The following is a 9,734-nucleotide window of genomic DNA, read 5'->3' as shown; positions in this document are numbered from 1 at the left end:
GAAACTCCACTTGAAGTTGTTACACCCATTGGGTATAATTGGATTTTTAAAAAGAAAAGAAATGTTGAATGGAAGGTAGAGACCTTTAAAGCTAGGCTTGTAGCCAAAGGCTACACACAGCAAGAAGACATCGACTATGATGAAACATTTTCTCATGTGGAAATGCTCAAAGCCATTCACATTCTTCTTTCCATAGCTACCTCTTATGATTATGAGATATGGAAAATGGACATCAAGACTGCTTTTCGAAATGGCATATCTTGACGAAATCATTTATGTGGAACAACTAGAAGGGTAGGTGTTACTAGGGGAAGATCGAAAGGTAAACAAGTTTCTTAAGTCTATTTATGGATTAAAGCATGCCTCTAGATCTTAGAATATCACTTTTAATAAGACTATTAAAGTGTGTGGCTTCAAACAAAACAAAGACAAATCCTATGTATACAAATACATTAAAGGTAATGTAGTAGTATTTCTAGTGCTTTATGTTGATGAAATTCTACTTATTGAAAATTGAAAAACCGAGTTTTTGTAAATGTCAATAATTAATACAAAAATATACTGTATATAAAACTGTATATGTCTGCAACAACAGAAAGTAATTTTGATACTACAGAAATCAATTTTGCAGAGACAAAACAGAACTGTCAGAATATAAAAATAATTGCAGAAAATTAAATCACTTGACACAAGAGATTTGTACGTGGTATCAGTGTTCTTTCAAACACTACTAGTCCACGAGGCCACACCCAGAGAATGAAATCAATTAATAAAGTATCAAAGATTACAAAAGCAATTGACTTAAACAAATTTAGACTCCCTCTAGTGATTTGCCGCAACCCTTTGTAATTCACCTTGCTAATTTGATCTCTGAAACACACCAAGTAGTGAATTCCCTTCAGCTATTGATGTGTGCTTACTTCCTCCCAAAGTAAGGCTTCAACAAGATATATGCTCACTTCCTCCCGAAATGAGACTTGGAAAAGTCTTCTCCCGAAGACCCACGCTTGTTCAAAGCTTCTCTTCATACTATTCTAAGAATAGTATGAGATCATAATAAGAAAACCAAAACCTAGTTGAACACTCTTGGTTTTTACAAATGAAACACTCTTCTCACAAAGAAAGATATGAAAATATGAGACTAGAAGAGATGAAATCGTTTGGCTGCTCTTTAGGTCCTATTTATAGAACATAGAAACCCAAGAGACAGCCACAAAAATGATTTCCCAGCTGTACAAAACTTTCTTAAAAAAAATTCCTGATTTGCAGCATCAGAATTGGGTTTCACAGTTGCAGATCAGTACTAGAAAGGAAACTTTCTAAAGTGAACCAAGATCACGAATTTGGACTTCAAACCTGCCAAATAAAGTTTATTTGATTTGTTCTAATAAAGGCAAAATCGAAATCATCCATTAGAAAAAGGGAAAGTCAAGTTTCTCAAAATTAGACAACTTTCCATAAGAGAATTTCTTCTCTTACAAGAAGTTTCCAAACAAAGAAAAGTCCGGTTGAAAAATGATTCTTTCCTAAGATAGAAAAGAGCAATAAAATGCACAAAATCAATGCAATAAAAATAATTTAAATGCTCAATAAAAATGCATATTAATTAAAAAATATTTTAACAACTAAATTTTCAAAAAAAGGACCTAACAGAAATAATGTAGAATAATTATCATACATAAAGAAGTGGTTAGCCATAAAATTCTAAATGAAGGATTTGGGAGAAACAAGGTATGTTCTCGACAATAAAATCTATAGAGACAGGAAGAGGAGAACATTAGCACTTTATTAAGCAACTTATGTCGATAAAATGCTTGAAAGAATATCAATGGAGAATTCCAAGAAAGGATAGTTACCGTCCATGACAGATGCAAAATTTATAATTTTTATGATTTTTGCTCGGTGACAATGAAAAATGCGACAGATGGTCGATTTAGTCACTTGGGTTAGCTTGGAACCCTTTTTACTAGAGCAGACCCAGAAAAACGACTCGTTTAGCTAATTTTCTCGTACCTGCCATTTTTAGGCAGTTTCCCCGTTTAGCTAATTTTCTCGTGTTTCCTCGATATTTAGGCCTTTGCCATACTATTTATCAATTGGAAAACTTTTAGTTTCAAGTTTCAAGTCTAAATAAAACCTATTTCAATATAATTAAATTTACTAATTAATAAAAGATCATAAATTATTTTATGTTGCATGATTCACATGATTTATTTCATGATTATAAGTTTAATATATAAATTTTATTAAATCGAGAACATATAGTTATTCATGACTATAGTGTTGTCAACATACTAGAATATAATCATGATTATATGTTTCAAAGTTTAAGTCCCATAATTTGTCAATGCACTATTTTAGACTGACATGATAATTAGCGAGAGAGCTTACTTACACCTTGGATAAGTGTTATGTCATTTCTAGGGCATTGGAAAATTATACTAGGAGCAGATGTATGGAGTATGTTGGAAATATTTTACCAGGATCTAGATTTAATACCAAGTATGTTTCATTAACATCCTAATATGAATTCTAAATCAATGAAATAAACACATAAGAGTTTAAGAAAACCTTACGTTGGGTGCAGAGCATTATCAATGAAAACCTTCCATTCAGATCTCTAGCCCTTGATTTCTTTCTGTAGCAGAGCATTATCAAGATCTGAATTTGGATCTCTTTCTCTCCTTCTTTGATGCTGATTTTCCATAGTCTTACATACTATGATTGAGGTACCACTTGATGTGTGTGGGCACTACTCATTCAGTCAAGGGATTTCGAAATTTAGAGAAGAAAAGAGAGAGGAAAGTGGCACTCAGGAATTCTCTCTGAAAAGAATGAGATGCAATTGTGTGTTGTTTCTTGAAGCCATTACTTTCTATTTATAGAATGCCCTCTAGGTTTAGGTTAGAATTGTGTGGCATTAAATTAATGAAAAAACAAAATGGTAAAAACCTATGCATAGTGGGCGGCCCAGATAAGGAATTTGGGCCTCACTTTGCAACTTTCCCATTTTGTTATTTTTCATTCCCATTTTCTCAAAAATGCCAATTTTCCAATTTAACCATTTAAATGCCAATTCTAATTATTTAATAACTTAAAAAATAATTATTAAATAATATTGCCATTTAATATATTTATTAATTTAGACATATAAAGTATTTTAATTAATAAATAAACCTAGAATCTCTTTTCTTTACAATTTCGCCATTGCTTAGTGAAAATGCATAAAGTAGACATAGTCTAACTTTAGAATTATAATTGATTAATTAAAATCAATTAACTGAGTCTTACAAGCAGTATGGTCTCAACTAGTATAGGGACCATGGGTCTATATAACCGAGCTTCCAATAAGTCGAACCGAATTTACCAAGTAAATTCCCTAACTTATTAATTCCTTATTGAATCCACTCTTAGAACTTGGAATTGCACTCTCAGTCATATAGAACGCTCTATATGTTCCAGGATATAGACACGTCGTTAGTTATCCATTGTTATAATCCTAATGTGATCAATGATCCTCTATATAGATGATTTACACTGTAAAGGGATTAAATTACCGTAACACCCTACAATGTATTTTATCCTTAAAACACTTAACCCTGTTTAAATGATATTTCAGCTAAGTGAAATGAGTACTCCACCATTTATTTTCGTTTGGTTAAGCTCAAAGGAAATCATCCTTTACTTTCTATTCGCCAGATAGAAGCTATAGATTCCATATTTATGTTAGCGCTCCCACTCAATTGCACTACCGTGTTCCCAAAATGTACGTATCACCCTGACCCAAAAGTAGGCTTAACTAACAAATCGAAGAACACGAATAACACTCTTGAGATTGAACCTAATCATATCAGGATTAAGATCATTTGATCTAGGATCAACAGGTGATATTGAATTGAATAGATATTACGGTAAATTCTAATATATCTAATCAATGTTCAATATCGGTCCCTTCCAATGTATACTCCATACATCCGATACTGGTAAACTTTGCCAATGTCCTGGAAAGGACATAATACTTTTCCAAGGTGTAAAAATACCTATCTCTGATTATACCATGTCAGTCTAAATCCAGTGTTCTGACAAATCAGGGAATAAACTTTCGAACATATGATTAAGATTATATTCCACTGTGCTGACAACACTAAAATCTTTAACAAATTCATATGTTCTGGACTTAAATAGAATTCATACATTATATATATAATCATGAAATAAATCATGTGAACCATGCAACATAAAATGTTATTTCTGATCTTTATTAATAAGTAAATCTGATTATATTGAAATGAGTTTTATTTAGGGCACAAAACCCAGCAGAGTATACATCAGACTAGACGAATATTGAACTTTGATAAGATATCATAAACTTATTATCTATCAGACTAGGATAAGTCAATATCAGTTATTTGATCTTAGGTCAATAGATCTTAATTATGAGATGGTTAGGTTTTTCTTAAATGTATTATCTATGTTCTTAGAGTTTTTCGTTAAAGCTTGATCGACCGAATACTTACATCATGGAAATATGATAATGCAATTGAGCGGGATCACTAATCATAGATATAGAATCTATAGCTTCTATAAGTATTTAAAATTGAAACGATGATTTCCTTCGAGCTTGGCTTAATAGAGATAAATGATTGAGGTCTTATTTTAGTAATTATATTAGTTTACTAAAATATCATTTATAGGTAGCTAAGTGTTTTAAGGATAAAATTTATTGAAGAGTAAAACGATAAATTTGTCCCTATTCGATGTAGATCATCTATAGAGGATCTTTGACTATATGGATTAGAATGATGGATATGTTGGAAATATTTTACCAGGATCTAGATTTACTACCATGTATGTTTCATTAACATCCTAATATGAATTCTAAAACAATGAAATAAACACATAAGGGTTTAAGGAAACCTTACATTGGTTGCAGTGGAATATAATGACTCCTTCCGTCCAGATCTCTAGCCCTTGATTCCTTTGTGTAGCGGAGCATCACCAAGATCTGAACCTGGATCTCTTTCTCTCCTTCCTTGGATGTTGATTCTCCTTCTTGTTGTTTAGAATCTCCTACAGTCTTACACACTATGATTGAGATACCACTTGATGTGTGTGGGCACTCACTCATTCACTAATGGCTGAAATTATTTAGTGTGAAGATAGGCTTAGTGTTTCGAATTGAAGAAGAAACAAGAAGGAAGAGGTCTCATCTAGGTTTTTAGCTTTGGAGGCATTAGTTGGATAATGAGACCATAACCTTCCTTTTATACTATTCTTCAATAGGGTTAGGGTTGAATTAAATGGATTAAAAAAGAATAAAATATTGGGCAAAAATACCTCTTGGCCGTATACAACAAGTGGACCAATCTCTAGTTACAATTTTGCCACTTTATTTCAACCACTTTTTTTTCTTTTCAATAATACCATATTTTTCAATTCAACCTTATAACTGCCAAACTATTTATTTAATAATTAAAATAACTATCAAATAAAATTGTCATTTATAATATTTATTAATTAGACTCCATAAAGTCTCTTAATTAACAAATAAACCCCAAAACACTATTTCTTCACAATCAAGCCATAACATAGTGAAAATTCATAAACTAGACATAGTCTAACTTTAGAATTATAATTGATTAATCAAAATCAATTAACTGAGTCTTACAAGCAGTATGGTCTCAACTAGTATGGGGACCATGGGCCTATATAAACCGAGCTTCTAATAAGTCAAACCGAATTTACCAAGTAAATTCCCTAACTTATTATTTCCTTATTGAATCCACACTTAGAACTTGGAATTGCACTCTCAGTCATATAGAACGCTCTATATGTTCTACGATATAGATACGTCATTAGTTATCCATTGTTATAACCCTAATGTGATCAATGACCCTCTAATAGATGATCTACATTGAATAGGCACTAAGTTACCGTTAAACCTTTAATGTATTTTATCCTTAAAACACTTAGCTCCGTATAAATGATATTTCAGCGAAGTGAAATGAGATCTCCACCATTTATCTCTGTTTAGCCAAGCTCGAAGGATATTATCGTTTCACTTCTAAATTCCTCTAGAAGTTATAGACTCCATATTTATGTTAGCGCTCCCACTCAATTGCACTACCGTGTTCCCAAAATGTAGGTATCACCCTGACCCAAAAGTAGGCTTAACTAACAAATCAAAGAACACGAATAACACTCTTGAGATTGAACCTAATCATATCAGGATTAAGATCATTTGATCTAGGATCAGCGGGTGATATTGAATTGAATAGATATTACGGTAAATTTTAATATATCTAATCAAAGTTCAATATCGGTCCCTTCCGATGTATACTCCATACATCCGATACTGGTAAACTTTGCCAATGCCCTGGAAAGGACATAACACTTTTCCAAGGTGTAAGAATACCTAGCGCTGATTATCATGTCAGTCTAAATCCAGTGAACTAACAAATTAGGGAATAAACTTTCGAACATATAATTAAGATTATATTCCACTGTGCTGACAACACTATAACAATTAACAAATTCATATGTTCTGGACTTAAATAGAATTCATACATTATGTGTATATAATCATGAAATAAATCATGTGAATCATGCAACATAAAATGTTATTTCTGATCTTTATTAATAAGTAAATCTGATTATATTGAAATGAGTTTTATTTAGGGCATAAAACCCAACATGATAATTCATAGCGTATCCATATCTTGGTACATATAAAACGTTCTATATAATTAAGAGTGTAATTCTGAATCTATAGTGGCTCAAGGAGAAATTAATAAGAGAGTTTACTTTGTAAATTCTAGATCTACTTATTCGAAGTTTGATTATATAGGCCCATGGTCCCCTCACTAGTTGAGATAATACTGCTTGTAGACTCATGTAATTGGTTTTAATTAGTCAATTATAATTCTAAAATTAAACTATGTCTTATTTATAAATTTCCACTAAGCAAGGGCTTAATTGTGAAGAAAATAGATTTTGGGGTTTATTTGTTAATTAAGAGGCCCACTATGTATGGCCGGCCACTAGGTTGAATTTTTCCTATTGTTTTATCTTTTTTTTAATCCATATAATTAAATCTTAAAACTTATTTGAAATACTATAAAAGGAACATGATGCTCTCATTCTCATCCAACCTATCTAAACTTAGTTTTCATTATTTGTCAGACAACTGGTAAATGAGAGACTCCTTTCATAGTGATTTCGACCCTTCTATTGTTCTTCATCAAATTCAAGCCTTTAATGATAGAGTACCATGCTCACTCATAGCAAGTCAAGTACTCAATCATAGTGCGGAAGACTGTGGTTAACCAAATCGAAAGAGAAAAGATCCAGGTTCAGATCTTGATAATGCTTTGCGATAGAAAGGAATCAAGGGCTAGAGATTTGAATGGAAGGAATCATATTGTTTCGTTTCCATCAATGTATGGATTTCTTAATTTCTTATGTGTTTATTTTATCGTATTAGGATATTCATATTCAGGGTGTTAGATTATAGATTATAATCAACATACATGTTAGTTAATCTAGATCCTGGTAAAATAAGTTCCAAAAACTAGTATCGGAGCCATGGTAATGATTTACTTTCATGAAATATTTAGTTTCGTACTAGAATTATTTTTCTGGAAAGTAGATGAAAAATTAATCAATTTACGATTTTACGGATCTCAATTTGGATTAAAATTAACTGAGATATGATTTTTTAAAAATTGGTTGCAAAGCTGGCCGAGATACCCTACTTGCGCATGCAGACACCCATTTTTGGCCCCATTCTCTCGGTCATGTCCAAGTTCTGTGGCATAACTTGCATCCAAACTTGATTTTATCATATCTTGTGTTTTAAAAATAATTTTTTAATGGTTCATGTTGACGCAGTTTTTTCGTTAATTGATCTAAGAAGATTGAAAATAAAAGAGGACCACGGTAAATTAATCTGACTAATAAAATCGTAATAAATTAAATAGACATCAAGAATTTATAGTTCACCCCCATGTCGCAATTGTAATGGGGCGATGTCTACTTTTAGTTTTATTGATTAGATTCGACACACCAAAGTTATGTTCTCAAGAGTGTGAGGATAAAAATACAACCATGGATCTCTAGGTAAAATTTTAATCAAGATTTATGAATATAAGACTCATGGGAGCTTGATATTCATAAACATGATCTAAATTAATGGTTGTAAAGTTCTTGGGAACCATAAACCAATAAAGTGTAATGAAAAGTGTGTATCAATGGTGTTTTGAGGTCTGGTGTCAACAGAGTATGGTGGACTCAATGAAAAAGATGAGGGAATGAGTGTGGTGTTCTTGGATGCCGTCAAGTAATTTTCAAGGAGAAGCTTTTGAAGTAGAAGATCCAAAAAGAGAGAAGAATGTCCAAAAGTTCAAAATCCAAAACTCCAAAGAAGAAGTCCATTTCTCATCCTTTACTTGATCGATATATAGGCTGGTTTGCTAGTGACCCCCCACATGTCGGGATGTCTCACTAACAAATCTCGTATACTACTCTTTTTAATGAATAAAATATTACAAGAAAATAAATATCTATAAAAATCTCTTTGTTTCTAGGCAAATATCCCATAGACATTAGGAAAGTTGTTATTTTTGATTGAGGATTCGCCAATTTAAAATGGAGTGATGGGATGTCTCATCTTGGCTAGAAATGCATGAATTTGGTGACAATTATAAAAAACATGTGTTTGGAGTGTCAATGCTCGCATACAATGTCACATGGGCTGTGGCTGTGTCCTCCAACAACCTTTACTTAACCACATTACTCAATTCCCAAATATAATATACTAGACTGACTTGTGAGCCGATTTTGGACCCGATTACATCAGAATTGAGCTATGGCTGTGAGACACACTTAGATCTTTCTTGAAATTATATTTCCAATACAATTTGGACAAGGTCATTTGAATAAAAATTGAGAGAGTTATGTCTATTTTACTGAAGGTAGTTTATGCTGAGTTATACCAGTTGCTAGCACTAACATGGCCAAATGGCAGTGCTTGCCCGTGCATGTTCACGGACCCCTCGGGGTGTGTTTTGACATTTTTTTTTATGGTGAGTCATATTTTGGGGGTCTCGGGATCCAAAAATCTCATTTCGACGTCTGAAATCCTAACGGGAGACCACTGCCACTACTTAGAGCCAAAGAATGGAAGTAGTCGGTCATGGCTTATGAGATTCCATGGGTGGTATTTCTCACTTGTATTTGATACATGGATGTTGAAAAAAAAAATTTGCCAATAAATCCCCTTTCCTTGTGTAGTAGTCGACTACTGTCATTCCAGTGTGGCAGTGCCCATCAAGTTTGATGGGCACTGCCATTTCCTTATGGCAGTGGTCGGATAGAACCTTATAAAGCCTTGGGTGACTTTTCTCAATTTTATTTGATACATAAATGTTGAAATACAACTTTGCCAATGAAACCCTTTTTCTTATGCAAGGGTCGACCACTGCCACTCCATTGTGGCAATGCCCATCAAAATTGGTGGGCACTGCCATTTCCTTATGGAAGTGGTTGGCCAAATAGTTTCTTAACCACTTGGTGGCTTCTTTCACTTGGTTTTAAGCATTATTCGTGATATCATGGTGAATTTATTATTTTACTTGGTCAATCTCTCTCATTTATTTATATCTCATATCCATATGTTTTCGGTCATATTGTGTTAGGTTCTTTGACTTTCTTCTTTGATGTTGTAGTAGATACTT

Source organism: Cannabis sativa, chromosome 3 (genome assembly GCF_029168945.1).
Source record: "Cannabis sativa cultivar Pink pepper isolate KNU-18-1 chromosome 3, ASM2916894v1, whole genome shotgun sequence".
NCBI classification, from domain to species: domain Eukaryota; kingdom Viridiplantae; phylum Streptophyta; class Magnoliopsida; order Rosales; family Cannabaceae; genus Cannabis; species Cannabis sativa.
The sequence above is the reverse complement of the archived record's forward strand: the minus strand, read 5'-3'. Positions refer to the sequence as shown.